Source organism: Triticum urartu, chromosome 6 (assembly GCF_003073215.2).
Source record: "Triticum urartu cultivar G1812 chromosome 6, Tu2.1, whole genome shotgun sequence".
Taxonomy (NCBI): Eukaryota; Viridiplantae; Streptophyta; class Magnoliopsida; order Poales; family Poaceae; genus Triticum; species Triticum urartu.
In genome coordinates, this window is record NC_053027.1 from 374713013 (window position 1) to 374731729 (window position 18717).

Sequence of the window (18717 nt, forward strand, 5' to 3'; positions counted from 1 at the left end):
CAATCCGATCTCGTCGAGAACTCCGCCAGATTCCGATTGCTTGTTTTCCAATCTCGTCGAGAACAACGCTGCTGTCAGCTGCAATCTCAGACTCGATGCTTCCTGTAGATCAAAAATTCACAGCCTTCGTACGACCTAGCTCATGACACCACTTCTTAGAATAAATCTGAGGCATATCGTCGATCATCCGAGGACCAAGCAATCACACGAGGCATGGCGCCGAAATTTGTTAACGAGGTTCACCAATATGGCTACATCCCAGGGGCCTGACTACGGGCGCTCCTCCCCGTGACACCGTCACAATAGCGCACTCAGGCCACCCATGCGCCAACACACGCCGCCAGCTCCCCCTTGCGCGCATGTGCTATTATGTTGGCATAGGTTACATCATGTGTCTACCGCCACTATATATGAGAGGCCTGGGATACAAGTGTCCTATTAGGACACGACTATATCCAATCTAAACACAATACTACTCAGAGTCCAACTATAACCTACCTTGTACACTATATTCGACACAACTCTAACAGTTCTTGGTGTTCTCCTTGTTCTTCCTCTCATATTCCTCCATAGCTTTTGTTGTTATGGTGGGATTTGGGAGCGAGGGACTTAAAAACTTTGTGTGTTCTTGCCATTGCATTAGTTGCATCGGTTTGAGTTCTCCACAGTGATACATGGATGTGAAAGTTGAGAAGCTTGTTACTCTTCGGTGCTTGGGCGCCCTAGACGGTTGGTGGTGTCACGGAGCTCAATCATTGTGGTGGAAAGATCTGGGACAAGCGTAAAGGTCTCCAATTATGCTATGGAGATTTCCCTGAGCAATTTGTACGGGTTCCGATAACCGCCCCAAGGGTTTCCATTTGTACGGGTTCGATCGGTGACCGCCCTCAAGGATCCCATAGTGGAATCACAACATCTTGAATTGTGCGAGGGCGTGAGGAGATTACGGTGGACCTAGTGTCTTCTTGGGGGGCATTGTGCCTCCACACCGCTCCAAACTGAGATTAGCATCCGCAAGGGTGTGAACTTTGGGACACATCGTCGTCTCCGCGTGCCTTGGTTATCTCTTACCCGAGCCCTTTAGTTATGCACTTTACTTTGTGATAGCCATAGTATGACATGTTATATATCTTGCTATCACTAGTTATTTATCTTTCTTAGCATAAGTTGTTGGTGCACATAGGTGAGCCTAGTCGATTTAGGTTTTGTGCTTGACAAATTAAACACTAGTTTTATTCCGCATTTGTTCAAGCCTAAACCGTAATTATTTTAAAGCGCATATTCACCCCCCCCTCTAGGAGACATCCACGATATTTCACCTATGTCTGGTGAGATGATGATGGGTGTCGTCACACTGAGAGGGCCCTAAGAATATCTCTCCGTCATCGGAGGAGAAAATCCCACTCTTGAGCTATCTAGTCCCTTGTCAAACTTTTCAATGAACCTATAAGTTTTCGTTATAATCATCGTGTTACAAATGAAATTTGAGCAACCCCAAAGTCCATCGTATGGTAAGAAGTGATTACGATAATCTCATGGAATAAGGAAGTAAAGCATATGTGACTCTCCGTGTTATAGCAATTGACTTGTGACGATTGTATCTCAAGGTATGACAAAAAAGTTTGGGTCGATTGAATGTGATCGTTCTTACAACATCATATTCTCAAAGTTGTTTTACGACTATCATTACTCTTAATGATGTCCTAAGATCCAGAAAACATGTTCACTAACAACACTTGAGCTAGGCTTAGAGGCAAGACTAGGAATCAGGTTTTACCATTTATCATTCCACACATGCATATGAGTTTCCACTGAATCGCATATTTTAGGATCATAGCAGTTATAGCATATAATATAAATTCTTAATTATAAACATGGAAATATAATAATACAATATTATTGCCTCTAGGGCATATTTCCAACATAGCCCATCAAAACATACCCCTTCGCCATATTTTTCCTTGGTGTAAAGTACACCGAGGGTGTACAGTGCACACCGCTCACATGCTCGCTTTCCAGCGAGGATGCGAACCTTTCCCATGCCTCTCTATCGATGGAGCTGCCCCTGATGCTCCACACACTCCCAATCATTTCCCCTCTCCCAAGTCTTCCTCTCCTCCCCAAAATCCTACCCGTTCCACCAAAACAGAGAGAAATCGAGAGATGAGAGAAAGCCCCCATGGCATCCGCGTGATCATGGCCTTCCCCGGGCCTCGTCATGGAGTCTAGGAGCATTGCGGCAATGTCTAATTCCCCCATGTACACGGAAATGGTTTGGGACTCCAAGATGGTGACACCTACTTTGTCGTCTTTGGCTATATAGCAAATCAACAATGACGAGTGATTCCGTTTAACTCCATCGACTCATGGCCAGCTAAGCACATGCACGTGGTTGTTGTGAGCCCCTATTCCTTTTCGCTCCATAATTTCCATTTTTGCATCCTCTGACATGTCTTGCCATGAAACCCGAGCATCACCTCCACACAACCATGTCGCCGAGAATGCTTCGATGGCCTCTAGCCCTTTTATTTTGTGTCGGTCATCGTAGTTTCATCTCTAGCGTCGATTACACCTTTTAGCTCGCCATTTTGCACATCGTATTGCCTGATCCAGTCGATCCCAAGCCACTCCGATTGTAGCTTATCACTGGTGATGCCTCCGTCCTCGTCTAGAGGCAAGACTTGCACCCGTGTGTGTAGACTTTCATGTTCGCTTTTGCACCTAGGTGCACGTCAAGAGTACGTCGGGAACGTGTTCCTCCACCGCTTTTGTGGTTGATACGTCTTCATCGTATCTACTTTTCCAAATAATTTTGCTCTTGTTTTGGACTCTAATTTGCATGATTTGAATGACCCGGACTGACGCTGTTTTCAACTGAACTACCATGGTGTTGTCGTTTGTGCAGAAATAGAAGTTCTCGGAATTGGAAGAAACTTTTTAGAGATTTTTTTGGAACAAATAAAAAATACTTGAGAAAAGACCCACTGGAGGGGGCACCTGCTGCCCACGAGGCACCAGGGCTCACCCACCCCCTGGGCGCACCCTGGTGGCTGGTGGGGCCCACAAGGCTCGTTGACCCTAATCTCAGCACTATAAATTCCTATTTCCCGAGAAAAAATAAGGGGGGAGTTTCATCGCATTTTACGGTATGGAGCTGTCGCCACCTCCTGTTCTTCATCGGGAGGATGGATCTGGAGTCCGTTCCAGGCTCCGGAGAGGGGAATCCTTCGTCATCGTCATCATCAACCATCCTCCATCACCAATTCATGATGCTTACCGTCAGGAGTGAGTAATTCCTTCGCAGGCTTGCTGGACAGTGATGAGGTGGATGAGATTTATCATGTAATCGAGTTAGCTTTGTTAGGGTTTGATCCCTAGTATCCATTATGTTCTGAGATTGATGTTGCCATGACTTTGCTATGCTGAATGCTTGTCACTAGGGCCCGAGTGGCATGATTTCAGATCTGAACCGTTTATGTTTTCATCAATATATTTGTGTTCTTGATCCTATCTTGCAAGTTTTATGCACCTGCTACGTGTTATGATCCGCATACCCCAAGGTGACAATAATTGGTATTCTTTCTGGTGATTACCATAGTTTGAGGAGTTCATGTATTCTCTTTGTGTTAATGCTTTGTTCCGGTTCTTTATTAAAAAGAGGCCTTAATATCCCTTAGTTTCCTTATGGACCCCGCTGCCACAGGAGGGTAGGACAAAAGATGTCATGCAAGTTCTTATCGCGAGCACGTATGACTATATATGGAATACATTCCTACATTACATTGATGAATTGGACCTAGTTCTATGTCGCCCTAGGTTATAACTGTTACATGATGAATTTCATCCAGCATAATTATCCATCACCGATCTAATGCCTACGAGCATTTTACATATTGATCTTTGCTAAGTGACTATTGTTGTTGCTTCTATCACAATTGCTACAAAACTATCACTGCTACCGTTACCGTTACTGTTGCCATCATTACTAATGCTACCGAATTATCATATTATTGTGCTACTGATCACTCTGCTGCAGATATTTAGCCTTGAGGTGTGGTTGAATTGACAACTCAACTCCTAATACTTGCAAATATTCTTTGGCTCCCCTTGTGTCGAATCAATAAATTTGGGTTGAATACTCTATCCTCGAAAAGTATTGCGATCCCCTATACTTGTGGGTTATCAATGGTAGCCACCCACGCACCACTGTCAGCAGCACAAGCTCCTTGTGAGCTTCAAAAATGGTTGTCATATCTGGTTTGAATGGTCGCGATTAGATTCCCCCATACCCATTCACTCCCCATGCATCGCTATCACCCAAAGGGAAAGGGTGGCGGCAATTACACCAGAGGGGGTGAGGATGAGGGGAGAGAGGAGGCATGATAATTACACATGGGGGTTGCCGTGGCGCATAAAGGCGAGCTGCAACGACTTGAAATGGTCGGGAGCATCGGGACTAGGCGCAGAGCATCGGTTCTTCATGCCAGTGGTGTGGTCACCACTTGCATGGCATAGCCAAGCCAACTAAGTGCTACTAAACCATGTTACTAGTGTTTCTTGTTTTCATAAGAGACAACCTAGAAGATGGGACAATCAGGGGACCAATGGATTGAGTGCAGTGACCAAAGACATGTTTTGAATGTCGAGTGTTTGTACTGAATGATGGTATATTGGGTTGGTGGAATGAGTTGACACTTGGTAGGTAGTGGTAGGTTACTATGGTGAGTGATGTGGCAAATTTTTAGACAAATGGGATCAATCCAGGTGCCAGTTGTAGTTTAATCATGATGCCAAAGTTAGTTTTGGTAGTTTTGCACATTATATGTACCATGGGATCCAATGTGTTGGTGTGCATGGGTGTGGTAGGTGCACAAGCTTAATTATAATAACATTCTTTTCATAGAAAAATAATGTTTCTTTGGGGAGAAGAATTATGGAATGGCTAGAATAGGTGTGCCATTGCCTTGGCAAGATTATAGAGGTTGGATCACTTGGGAGAGAACTAGTAAAATGTTTTGAACTCAACTCCAAATAAACTTCCAAATGAAGATTTGGACCAAAGTTCAAAGAGAATCCAAATGAAACTCAAATAGAAAGAAATGGGAAAATTTGGGGTGTTACAGAACTCTAAATTGTTTTTATTGAATTACCAAAAACTGGGAGACTGAAAATGCAATTGCCTTTTAATTGTCTTGTTTTGGAATCCATGATGACAAGTTACTTGGGACTAACATTGGCCTCTAAGTGTTTACACAAGTGTTAGTCTCATGGTTACAAAGTTTGTGGCCCGATGACTATCGAAAATTACTAGGCTCAAGGAAGAGGTGAAAATGGCCATCGAACATAGCATATCCTTCATGTTTCTTGAGTATAGGCATCCCACACTATTAAGATGGGATAACCAGGTTTCAAAGAATAAGACCGAATGGCAGTTACACACTTACCATATCCATAGCCAAATAACACTACAACAACCTATGTGGGAAATGTGGGGAGAAGCCAAAAACAGGGGGTCAGTATAATTGGGGAATCGCCCAGTGTAACAGGCGAGGAGGTCTGGGTAGAGGCACTAGTGGGAGGTTGGACCAGCTCTCGAGCTGGGGTTTGGTTCAACTGGGCACTCTCGGGATATCAACTAGGTATAACCGGGCGTTGGTGTGGCCTGCATGTGGGTATCTGGATGGGAGACCTTCGCCGCCAGGTCTAACCAGTCGTACCACGGGCTGCTCTCGGCCTCACCCTATATAACATGGTCTTCATGTTGGTATAATCCGGCCCTAGGTTGTATAGGTTCTCTAACTAGTTTTCTCTATCTCTCTACAACCGGCATTCATCAGTGACCCAGTCTGACTAGCCACTTTACCCAGGTTACACTAGGACCCAAATTTCTGCAGCCAAACATCTCTTTTCCACACTATATAATCCACCTACCACTTCAGTAGGTGGCTGCCACACTTAAGATATTTTGATCAAGATTCATTTGAGCATCTCTCTCTCTCTTTTCCCCTCATGAAAATCAAAGACTTCATGAGATATTCTTGGCAGTTTGGAGAGATTTCACCAAGCATAGATCCACTCATGCTCTCCCTTTTTTGACATAAGCTTTTCGTAATTTCAGCAAGTTCTAAGTTTTCCTTTCATTCTTCTTACTCTCGAAGGTTGCGGACACCTAGGCGGTAGAAGTTCTTCGGTGAGGGATCAATTTTTTATCTACCTTGGAAAGTTTATGAAGGTTTGGAGGCTGCCTTAAGGTCTTTCACTAGTGGTTGAGAATCGCATTCGTGGTGATATCTCAATGAGAATTGGGTGAGCCTTCGTGTGAACACTCATCTCTGGTGACTAGCTTTCCTTAGGTGGTGATATATCCTCATCTCCAGAGTCTTCGGCTATCTCCAATCCCAACTCTTTAATTGTGGTTTAGTTTAGTCACTTGACCTTGCATTCATCATATATGGTTGTCTATCTTATTGTAGCAATTTTTTAAGCACACCTTTATATTTCACATAGCCTAAACTTGCTAATTATCAAAGTAAAATTTATAGTTGTCCCTATTCACCCCTCCCTCTAAGGCCATCTTGATACTTTTAGCGATGTGTGGCATGATTGTACAGGGGATGGGTTCTCCTTAGTAATGGGAGGACGAAGCAGAGATTGAAGATGTTAGTGGTGGTTGTCGTGGTGATGCTGCAGATGACGAGGTATTAGCATCGTTGAATGTGGTGGAGTATAGTGCATCACTGGTTAAGGGCAAAAATGGAAAGAGCTAGATAAGCTGAAACCAAAGAAGTAAAGCTTAATTTAGAGGACCTGTTGATTCATTTGTTAATCTTTATTTTAAATACTTAGAGAAGCTTTCTGGATTATCTTTTTACGGGAAAGATTTTCCTTTTTTGGTCCTTTAACACAAGTTGCACTGCATTATGAAATGACTATACCTATTATTGTTTATGTGATCAATGGAATTTAGATGACACTAAGTATGATCTAAACAATGGCCACAATAATTGTATTGTGTGGACAGTACAACTTCAGTATGTCCCCAATTACTATTTTAGTAGGCATAATGTCTAAAGTTTTGGTGAAATTATGGAACGTTCATATAGTTTACAAATTTGTGTGGTGATGCCCTTTGAGAGCTGGTTTGGATAGCAGAAGGTTTCCGTGCCTTTCGTCAAGGAATGACCCTGAGTTATCAAACCCACAACAGGATGTGCACTATATGACAAAGGCTCTGACAAGTTACTGCTAACAAATTAAATTCTAGTTTTCAACCTTTAACAACCTTTTGGGGTGTAAACACTAGTATTAAAAACATGCATAGGTATGAGGTCTTACTCTCACAACCTTATATTTGTGCTCGGGGTCTTAATGATATTAAACTGTGCTCTAGAAGACAACCTCTATGATGTGCTTGCAACGCGAGAATGTGGGGGATGTGTCAAAAGTACGTATTGGCCGGTGCACCACCTGCATCAAGAGTTAGTTTTCCAACTGATGGCCCTTACCGTTGAGTGGGGTTACCTTGGTTATTAAGAATAAACATTCAGATAAAAGCATTGTGTGTTTAATGACTACACCTCATTCATCCCCAGGGAATAGCTTTCTGCTACCGTACTAACCCCTTCTCTCACTGTTGTTTGGGATAGCGTTCCACCTTCTCCTTGATAGATCTACGGGATCCTGGGTACATGCAGAGCCTTAGAATGAGAAGAAGACAAGAAACAACTTTATTGCAATCAAACACATAAATAGTGTCAAATACCCAAAGTCATTCCAATGATCCCTTGCACAAATACATAGGGTTGCAGGGCCTACCCTAAACCCATTACCTTACTGGATTACTCACACACGATGATCGGATCACAAGATGAACTCATTCAAGATAACATAAAGATGAATGATTGATTGATTGATAATATGTCTTAAAATAGTTGTTGGATGTGATACACCGATTACAGGTATGACAAACTTGGAGAGGGGTGGCTGCTATGGTGGCAGAGGCAATGGAGATGAGATAAGAAATGGCGGCGGCTAGGTTTGGAAGATGGTTATTTATCCCCATGTCGTGAATGGTTCTCTCTCTGTTGAAAATTAGGTGACGACCCCTTTATAACTATTGGTCATGTGGACCTCCTGGACCTGACGACAAGCGGTACAAGCATTGAGCGCGTGCTCATACCAAGCGTCATCTTGTGCTATATTGACCTTGGTGCACCTCCAATTGTCTTGCCTCTTCCACCAAACTTCATGTTTCCTTGTGTGTGATGAATATGAGTGGACTAACAGATTCTGATGTGTTATAGTCTACAAGATGAGTGTGTAGATGTGGTTTTTAAGAAGGATGGTGACTACAAAAGGAAATGCACTAGTTTGTTGCCTCCTATGTAGATTAGGTTGAATAGATGGGCTGAGGTGCTACAAAAACTTTGTCATGTAAGATGAAAATATATTTTTTGATGTTACTAATGAGCTTAACAAGATACTCATGAAACTTGTTAACTCATTCGTTAAGCTTGTTCATTAAGAAGCAAGCCACAAGCTTAAGGAACCGAACTATCGAGCACTCATTAAGCTCACAAGTTACGGGCTTTTAGTCCAGCCCTAGTGACGATCCCCTTTCGTGTAGACCACTTTACTATTGAAACACATTAAACAAAGTATTTCGTGATCTCTCGCATTCATTACCCGATTAAAACAACAGTGTGATGAGCTCAAAAATATCACTCACCATGTGGTTGTTACGATTTATGCTTAGTAGTTAGGTAAGAAATGAACCATGCTTTTAAGTTTTTTTGAGAAATCACCGGGGGAGGAGTCCCTCCACCTCAATATATTACTCAACTGGCCATATGCCAAGAGATTGATTTAGTTTATAAGGAAAACCGGACAATAACTAAATAAGTTGACCTCGTTTATGAGGAAAATCGTAGAAGTAACAAGGTTAAAAGAAGAGAATAAACGAACACCAAGGAGACGATGTGACCTAGCTAGCAGACAGAAAGACCATCACCAAAAAAGGCACAAGAGATGTGGGGTGCTATTGAGGGACCACAATACCAAAACTTTGCAAACAGCTTAACACACTACACCGGCGTGCGTACCAAACCCCATGGCGCAACACAAGAGCATCAACAATCATTGAGTGCCTTGACACGAACCTTGACTACGAGCACCGCCACGAGAGATCAGAAAATTTAGCCAGTTGGAGAGGCATCATCGCACCATCACTGAGCAAAGGAGAACCAATATAACACCAAGAGCACAATGCTCACCACAACACAAAATCAGCCATGGGAAGGTCTTGAGCATGCGCAACAAAAGGATGCCACACCACACGATGGGCAAGCGTGGAAGGATGGAAGCTCCACAAAACCAAGCGGTGTTATTGCCAGACCCAAGGATACACCACCGTTGCCCCAAAGTCAGTAGCCGCATCAACCCACAACCACAATCCTCCTCCATCCAATCACCACCAATGACCCTAGGCAACCAACAAGGATCGTCACCTCGAAGACGGTGCCACCATGGTGGTTCTGGTCTCAGGGAGCCGCTGTCATCCGGTCCAGGAGTTGGATCTTGGGAAATTACCCATAGTATACAAGGTAGGCGGGCATAGGAGCATGAAGCGGCGACGCCTCCAAGGAGGGATATGACACCGCCGGTGCCGATCAAAGTCGACATTGGGCTATCACCCGTAGCATCCCATCTCGCCACCGAAATTGCACCATGTCCCCGTTGAGACCAAAGGCACCATCACTCAGGTCCTCACTAACCTCCCGTCACGACGGTTTCCGAGCGCTGCCAGATCCAACCCAGGTAGTCGAAGCTATCACGTTTGGACAGATCTGAGCGACACAACCATGATCTGGCCGGGACCGCAAGCCTCCCGGTGTCGGGAGACGCGTGCAGAGGGGGGCAGCCACCCCGACCTACAACAGACTGGAGCAGATGAAAGGACTATCCACCAACACACTGAGACCACCACTTAGCCATCCTCCATCTGTGCGCAGCTGGTGCCCTAGAAGCTAGCTGCCATCACATTGCCTAGCAAATGTCACCACCACACCCCAAGCAGCAGCGTCCGCCACATCTCGAGGAGGGAAATTGCAAGCCGCGACCAAGGGAGAGACCCACCTGGCTCAAGCGGCGGTTGGGCTAGCCAGTACTCCCTCCATCCAATGAAGAGTGTACATCTAGAAATTTTAGGACAAATTATGGAGTTAAGTAAAAATGCATTGGAAAGGTGCAAGCTACTATCTCTTTCCTCTTTAATTACCCAACCCCCAATGAGCTAAGTGCATGTAGAAATTAAGAAAACCATGTGTAGATTGCCATTAGTCATGATTACCGTGTGATGAGATCGAAGTATTTTTTTTTCTACTTTAAGATGCATTGGGAAGTTAGAAGTACACTTTTTGTGGACAAATTTTAAAGCCAAACATACACTCTTTACCGGACAGAGGGAGTAAGCGGGAACACAACACATCACAGGGATGCACACGCAGGCAAGCCAACTAAGACTACCCACAATGGGAGTAACATAGGTAGTAACATCACACATTTCTAGATAAAAATAGATGATGTGGCAAGCAATAAATAAAGAAAGAGAGAAAAGTAGTAACATAGCTAGTTACTACTAGTATGAGTAACATCACATATATCAAGGCAAGATGAATCTATAGCGTAATAAATGAAGTGTTGCATGTTATCATACATATGTTACTCCCCACTGTAAAGGTAGTAACATAGACTAGTAACATATGCATGTTACTACTCTATGTTACTACCCATTGTGGCTAGTCTAAAGCCACCAAGGTCATCAAATCTGTTCAACGCCGGGCAGGGGGTAGCCACCGACTCCATAGTCATCACCTGGTACTGTGTGGGACCGCAGAACCTCCAAACCAGTGCCATCGCTCGCCACGAGCACTATAGCACGACCAACGAGCCACCGTAGATATGGGCACGGGATCCTTTGATCCACTGCACCAAACAATGACGACCACACAGCATCCCAAGCTGACAATCCCCGTCGCTGAGGAAGGTAGGGCCACCGCCGCCACCCACCCTGAGGCCACCGCTCCGGCACACCTCACCCTAAGATGACCGCCTCCGCGTAACCACGTCCGCCGACCCCAATGCCCTCAGGGCAGGGCCCAAGCCCCCCTATGATCTTAGAGCAACTCCAATGGGGCGACCCATTTCGTCCACCCGCATCCGTTTGGGTCGGCGCGGACAAAAGTGGCGGCCCAACGCGCTGACCCAAACTCAAATCGTGTCCGCCCGGCGTCCGCGCCGACCCATTTTCGGCCCAAAGTTGTGCCTAGAATGCGTCGGCGCAGACGCGCCGCGCGTCTCCTCGCCTTCTGCCGCATCCCCACCTGGCGGCTGTCCAACCACCACGGTGAACATAATTTATGATGACCGCCCACCTTGGGCCCACGCGTCAGCGACGGCGGGCGTCCTTTTTTAAGTCGGGCGTGCGGCGCGGCCGTCCTCATCCACTGCCACTCGCCCCCCGTCCCCATCTGGCCACCCCTGCCCCCACGCCGGCGACAACCCTAGCCACCGCCAGCATGGACTTCTTCTCCGGCATCGGCAGCAACCGCAAGGGCAAGGCCCCCGCCCGCCATTCCCCCTCCCTCCCTGCCCTCCCCGGCCGTCGTGCGCTCCCCGGCAGAGGCAGCGCATCAATGTGCCGTTGCACCAGGCCGAGTGGCACTGGCACCACCGCGTGCCTCTGGCGTACCCCGACATGACGCTGTGGCATGACTGGCATTTGGATCCGGAGAGGATCCCTGTGCCGGCGGCGCCGCGGACGGCGAGGGCCCATGTGGAGGAGGTGTTGCGCCGGCGGGCGTTGCTGACGCTGGAGCAGCGTGCTGAACCGCACTGCGTCGTCGACTCGCCCAACTGGGGTCGATGGTTTGCCGTCGAGCATGAGGAGGCGAGGCGAGGCGGCGTCGACCGCAGCCTGCCGCCGCCCGCGCTCGTCGTCCATGACGAGGACCAGGAGGCCAAGGCCGCCTACCAGGCGGCCATTAAGGAGAGCGAGGAGGAGGAGCGGTGGAGGGAGGCGGATGAGGCGGCTTTCCAGGCTGCCATGGCGGAGGCCATGGCCCTCTCCGCGTCGGGCGACTGCGTTGTGCCACCGGTGACCCCGCCGTCCCCGCCCAAAGCCGAGCTGGAGGAGCCGGCCTACCTCGAGCGCTACTCCTAGACCGGAGTAGTGTGCGAGTGGGTCAGCGCTCCGCCGATCTGGCTCAGGGCGACAGAGAAGCAGGAGGCGGCCTACCTCGACCACTGGCCCCGCGTTCGGTGGGCCGAGGAGCACCGGGAGAGCGAACGCCTGTAGATGCTCAAGCGCAAGGCCGAAGAGGAGGCGCGCCAGGCCCAGGCAGCGGCAGCGCAACCCGACATCGCCGCCCTCTGGAACACGGCGTTCCCCTGGGTCGGCGCTGCGCCGACGCTGATCGACCTCACCGGCCCCGATGTAGATGCCGCTACCGACAAGGACGCCTAGTTTTTAGTTTTTTATGTTAATTAATGTAATATGGACTTTCGCCGGCCTTTGTGGCCGGCTTTTATGTTTAATTAAATGCATGTATCAAGACTTTTTCTTGGCGCGCTGACAAAATGGGTCGGGCCAGCGTTGGGTGCTCGCGCCGACCCAAACACAGTGTCGGACGTTTGTGTCCGCCGGGCCGACCCAAACGGACAAAAAGCGGACAAAAGCGCCGTCCGTTTGGGTCGGCCCGTTGGAGTTGCTCTTAGAGCATCTACACCGGGCTTGGCAAATCCGTCTCCTCAAACGCACGCGGACGCGCCCAAACATGTCTACGGGCACTGACCGGGCATGTCTCAAATTTCCACAGTTATAGCCAGACATCTCATACTAGATTCTCAAATCCATACAAAGACATGCAAACTAAAAAAACCTACGTACTACGTCGATCACCTAGCTACTCGTCGTTGGAGATGTCGATGATCTCCGTGCCGGGCTCCGGCAGCATGGGCGGTAGCTGCAGCTCCGGCTCCTCTGCCTGCTCCCATCGGAGGAACGCCCAGTTGGCCTCCACATAGGCCTCATCCTGAATAGACTGCAGGATGGCCCGCTGCTCCGCCATCTCGTCGGACCGGGCGACGGCAAACTCCGCCTCCGCCTGCTCCATGTTGAAGCCCGACAGCTGCTGCTCTGGCTCCTCCACCTCCATCAGAGCCATCTCCTCCTCTCCCCCCGGCTACTCCTCCTTCGGCTCTGGTGAGTCCGGAGACAGCCCGGCAGCGATGCGGGCGGCGCACGCAGCTTGCCTTGCCCAGATCTCCTGCTGGATCTCGGTGCGGCGCTCCGGCGTCAGCATGGCACAGTAGATGATCTTGCTCCGGACCACGGCGGAGTGCCGGAGCATGGGCGGATCATCAAACCGTGGGCAGAGCGCCGGAGCGGAAGAGGGAGGAGGTGGATGGGCTCAGACTGACGGTGAGAAGAGGGGCAAGGTGGTTGCGTTAGAGTTGCGGGAGGCCGGATGACTTAAATAGCTGGATTCGGTCTTGGGCGGTGAGCCGGAGCGGCGCCACGCGGCGTCTGTTGGACCGACTGGTTTTCGGGTGGTTCCCCGTGGGACCCCTTCGTCAGTTCAACGTGGCGGGCATTCCCGGACGCCCCCATATCCACCCCATATTTGGGCTGGATATGGGGGGTGCCTGTCAGTCAGTGCGTTTGAGGCCTGTTTGAGACGTTCGTCTGGGTCGAAAAAATATGACCGCTCAGTGACAGAGCAGCCCGCCCGGACATATGAGGCGAGTTTGTGTGCCCGGCTGTAGATGCACTTAGGTAGAAAGGCCCACCACCACCGCAGCCACGACAATGAGAGATCGTTGGGAGGAAGCTTTTCTGGTGGCGGCCAAGTTTCGCACCTTGTCACGAGGGGAGCGACACAAGGAGCATGGATTTTTTTAACATCATAGTACTTTTTATTGCAAGATAATCATCATATTATCTTTTACAAGAGTATCAACAATCTCTTGTGAGCAAGCTCGGATGGCTGCCGCAGCTGCTTAGGGTGTGGATCATGGGCGGTGGTATCAATAAACAACTTTTGATTTGGGTGCAGCTGTCACGGGTGGATCTTCCAGCCGCCCCGCAGACTTTACTTCTACCTAGTTTGGCTAAATCATGAGCAGCACAATTAGTCTCTCCAGAAGTATGCTCAAAATATTATGCAAAAAATAACATGCAAGGTGATATATATCATCAAAAACTGCCGCCAAAAGATCGAAAAAGCGACCTCCAATCTTCATTGTCTTTATAACCTTGATGTTGTCAGAGTTGACCTCTGTGTGGTTATTGTTAGAGTTATAATGTAAGTCATGTACCCCTTTGTATTTATCCCGTTGTATAAGGGGTTTCCTGCATATGTTCCACACCTGTACATGTATATATATCGTCCTATGGCCTCATGGGAATACAAGTTGCTTATTCCTAACATGGTATTAGAGCTAGGTCAATTTTTTGCACGCTGCAACTCGTGCGATTGATCCATCCCGATCGAAGCAGTCCCGCTCGATCTCCAACCGGCCTCGTGTGATTGATCTCCTGATCGAAATCTTCCTCGATCTCCTTCTCCTCCTCGTTCCGCTGCAGATAGAAGCTCTCACCACGACCTCCCGTGATCGATGTGCTCCAGGCCCCGCTCCAGATCGAAATCGCCTCCAACCGCCGGGCCTCCAGTCTTCTCAGTCGCCGATTCCCATCGCCCAGCTGCAGCCAGCTTCAAGTGACGAGGCGCTCATCTTCCTGCTCGCCTCTACTTCTTTCCAGATCGGATCCCACCGCCTAGCTGCTCGATTCTGCCCTCCAGATCGGATCGGGCTTCCACGCAGTCGTTGACCAAAAAAAATGTCTGCTGCATCGGGCTATGTTGCTGTCCCTCGCTGTCCAGTGATCTTTGATGGCACTAACTACACAAAGTTTACTGGCTTCATGCGCATTCACATGCGTGGCATCCGTCTCTGGGGTGTTCTTTCTGGCGAGGTCTGCTGTCCACCACGCCCGGTTCCTCCGGTTGCTCCTACTCCGCCGACTCCAGTGGTTCTTCCTACGGATGCTAATCAGGCCGCCAAGGATGCGGCTAAGCTTGATGATGAGGCTGCTGATCGTGCTTATGATGAGAGGGTTTTGGCTTATGAGGAGGCTCTTCAGACGTATCATGGTGCTCTGTCTGTTTACACCCAGTGGCTTGATGATGATGCTCGTGCTGCAGCTGTTCTCACTGCTAGTGTTCTGCCTCGGTTTGCTTCTGAGTTTCTGGGTCTTCCTACTGTCTTTGAGATGTGGACCCGTCTTCGTCAGCGCCATGAGCCCTCTGGTGATGCCTTATACCTTTCTATGGTCCGTCAGGAGCATGCTCTTCAGCAGGGTGACTCTACTATTGATGACTTCTATGCACAGAGTTCTGCTATCTGGTGCCAGCTTGATTCTCTCTGTAGTGCTAGTTGTCATACTTGCCCCTGTTGCCAGGCTGTCCAAGCCAATTTGGAGTTTCATCGCGTCTACGAGTTCCTATCTCGGCTCCGTAAGGAATTTGAGCCCCGGCATGCTCAGTTGTTTGCTCGTGGTCGTATTTCTTTGATGGAGGCGCTTTCAGAGATTCGTGCTGAGGAGACTCGCTTACGTGGTGCTGGTTTGCTGGAGGTTCCCTCTGTGCTCGCGACTCGGGCTTATTCCACTCCACCTGCTGCACCGACCCCTTCTCGCTCGAGTGCTCCGCCGCTCTTGCCCACTCCTTCTGGAGGCTCGGGTCGCCCCCGTCCACATTGTGACTACTGCAACAATGATGGTCATATTGAGTCCCAGTGCTACACGAAGCGGAAACACCTGCGCAAGGCGCGATCATCATCTTCAGGGACTTCGTCATCTACCTCGACAGCTTCAGCCATTGCTTTGACTGAGCAGGATATTCTGAGACTTAAGCGTCTGCTCGCGGCTTCAGGTTCTTCCTCGACGGGTACTGCTAGTTCTGTGACTGATGCTTCCCGCCCTGAGTAACCGCCCTCTACACAGTCAGGTACATCCCCATGGGTTCTGGACTCTGGAGCTTCTTTTCATATGTCTTCTCATTCTTCCGCTTTGTCCTCTCTTCGATCGTTGGATTCTCCTGTTCATGTCTTCACTGCTGATGGTACTCCACTTTCTGTTGCTAGTAGAGGCAATCTTTCCACTCCTTCTTATTCTGTTCCTGATGTTGCCCATGTTCCTCGACTTACCATGAATATGTTTTTTGCTGGTCAACTTACCGATTCTGGTTGTCACGTCATCCTTGACGTTGACTCTTGTTCTGTCCAAGACTGTCGCACGCACACTCTGGTTGGGGCTGGCCCTCGCCGCCGTGATTCTCAGGGTCTTTGGGAGTTGGACTGGCTTCATGTTCCTTCCGCTGCCACCACCATCGCCAGTTCTTCCGCTTCAGTTGCCTCTGTTACTGGTTCCTTCAAGCAGTGGCATCATCGACTTGGTCATCTGTGTGGTTCTCGGTTGTCGTCTTTAGTTCTTCGAGGTCTTCTGTGGTCTGTCTCAGGAGATGTCTCTTTAGAGTGTCAGGGTTGTCATCTTGGCAAGCAGATTCAGTTACCATATTCACATAGTGAGTCAGTGTCTAAGCGTCCTTTCGATTTAGTCCATTCTGATGTATGGGGTCCGGCTCCTTTCGCTTCGAAAGGTGGTCATAAATACTATATTATTTTTATAGATGATTTCTCTCGTTACACATGGCTTTATTTCATGACTTCTCGTAGTGAGGTGTTACATATTTATAAGCGTTTTACTGCCATGGTTCATACTCAGTTCTCTTCACCCATTCGTGTTTTTCGTGCTGACTCCACTGGCGAGTATATCTCTAAGATGTTGCGTGGTGTTCTTGCTGAGCAAGGAACTCTCTCTCAATTCTCTTGTCCTGGTGCTCATGCTCAGAATGGTGTGGTTGAGCGAAAGCATCGACATCTTCTTGAGACGGCTCGTGCATTGATGATTGTTGCCTCTCTCCCGCCTCATTTTTGGGCTGAGGCCGTCACCACCTCCACCTATCTTATCAATATACAGCCTTCCGCTGCTCTACAGGGTGGTGTTCCTTTCGAGCATCTTTTTTATCGTTCTCCTGATTATTCGATGCTTCGCTTGTTTGGTTGTGTTTGCTATGCTCTTCTTGCCCCTCGCGAACGCACCAAACTAACCGCTCAGTCTGTTGAGTGTGTCTTCTTAGGCTACAATGATGAGCATAAGGGCTATCGTTGTTGGGATCCTATAGGTCGTCGGATGCGTATCTCTCGAGACGTGACTTTTGATGAGTCTCGTCCCTTCTATCCACGCCCATCTTCTCGACTTTTTCAGTGGAGAATATCTCTTTCCTCACTTTTCCTGACTCACCTATCACCCCCGTCGAGCCTGTGCCTATTCGTTTCACTCCTTCTGCTTCTCCACCTCTAGTCGATTTGCAGCCACCGTCTTCCCCGGTCTCCTCGCCTAGCATGTCACCGGATTCTACACCTTCATCTCCGGTGACTTCTTCGTCGCCACCCCTCGATTCTACCTTGGCGAGTCCTCCTTCTATTGTTCCATCTTTTCCTCAGCATTACACTCGTCGTTCACGACCTGTGGATGCTTCTGTGGATGCGTCGTCATCTTCCTCTCAGCCTACTTATGGCTTGCGTTCTCGTCCTCGTCCACCTGTTGATCGCTTTGGATTTCCCACCGCTGGTGCTGCTGTTCTTGAGCCGACTTCTTATCATCAGGCTGTTGTTCATCCTGAATGGCAGTTTGCGATGGCCGAGGAGATTGCTGCTCTTGAACGCACTGGTACCTGGGATCTTGTTTCTCTTCCTCCCGGAGTCCGTCCCATCACTTGTAAGTGGGTCTACAAGGTTAAGACTCGCTCTGATGGTTCTCTTGAGCATCACAAAGCTCGTCTTGTGGCTCGTGGTTTTCAGCAGGAGCATGGTCATGATTTCGACGAGACCTTTGCTCCTGTGGCCCATATGACCACTGTTCGTACACTTCTTGCCGTTGCCTCTGCACGCCACTGGTCTATATCTCAGCTTGATGTTAAGAATGCCTTTCTTAATGGTGAGCTGCGTGAGGAGGTGTACATGCAGCCACCACCTGGGTATTCTGTTCCTCATGGCATGGTATGTCGTCTTCGTCGCTCTCTCTATGGCCTTAAGCAAGCCCCCCATGCCTGGTTTGAGCGTTTTGCCTCTGTGGTCACTGCCGCTGGTTTTTCAGCAAGTTCTCATGATCCAGCCTTGTTTATTCACCTTTCTCCTCGTGGTCGGACTCTTCTTCTTCTCTATGTTGATGACATGATCATCACTGGGGATGACCCCGAGTATATTGCCTTTGTCAAGGCCCGTCTTAGTGAGCAGTTTCTTATGTCTGATCTTGGACCTCTTCGCTACTTTCTTGGGATTGAAGTCTCTTCTACCTCTAATGGCTTTTTTATATCCCAGGAAAAGTATATCCAGGATCTTCTTGCTCGTGCTGCTCTTACTGACGAGCGCATTGCTGAGACTCCTATGGAGCTCAATGTTCACCTCCGTGCTACTGATGGTGATCCCCTCCCTGACCCGACGCGTTATCGTCATCTTGTTGGCAGTCTTGTCTATCTAGCTGTCACTCGTCCGGATATTTCTTATCCGGTTCATATTCTGAGTCAGTTCGTCTCC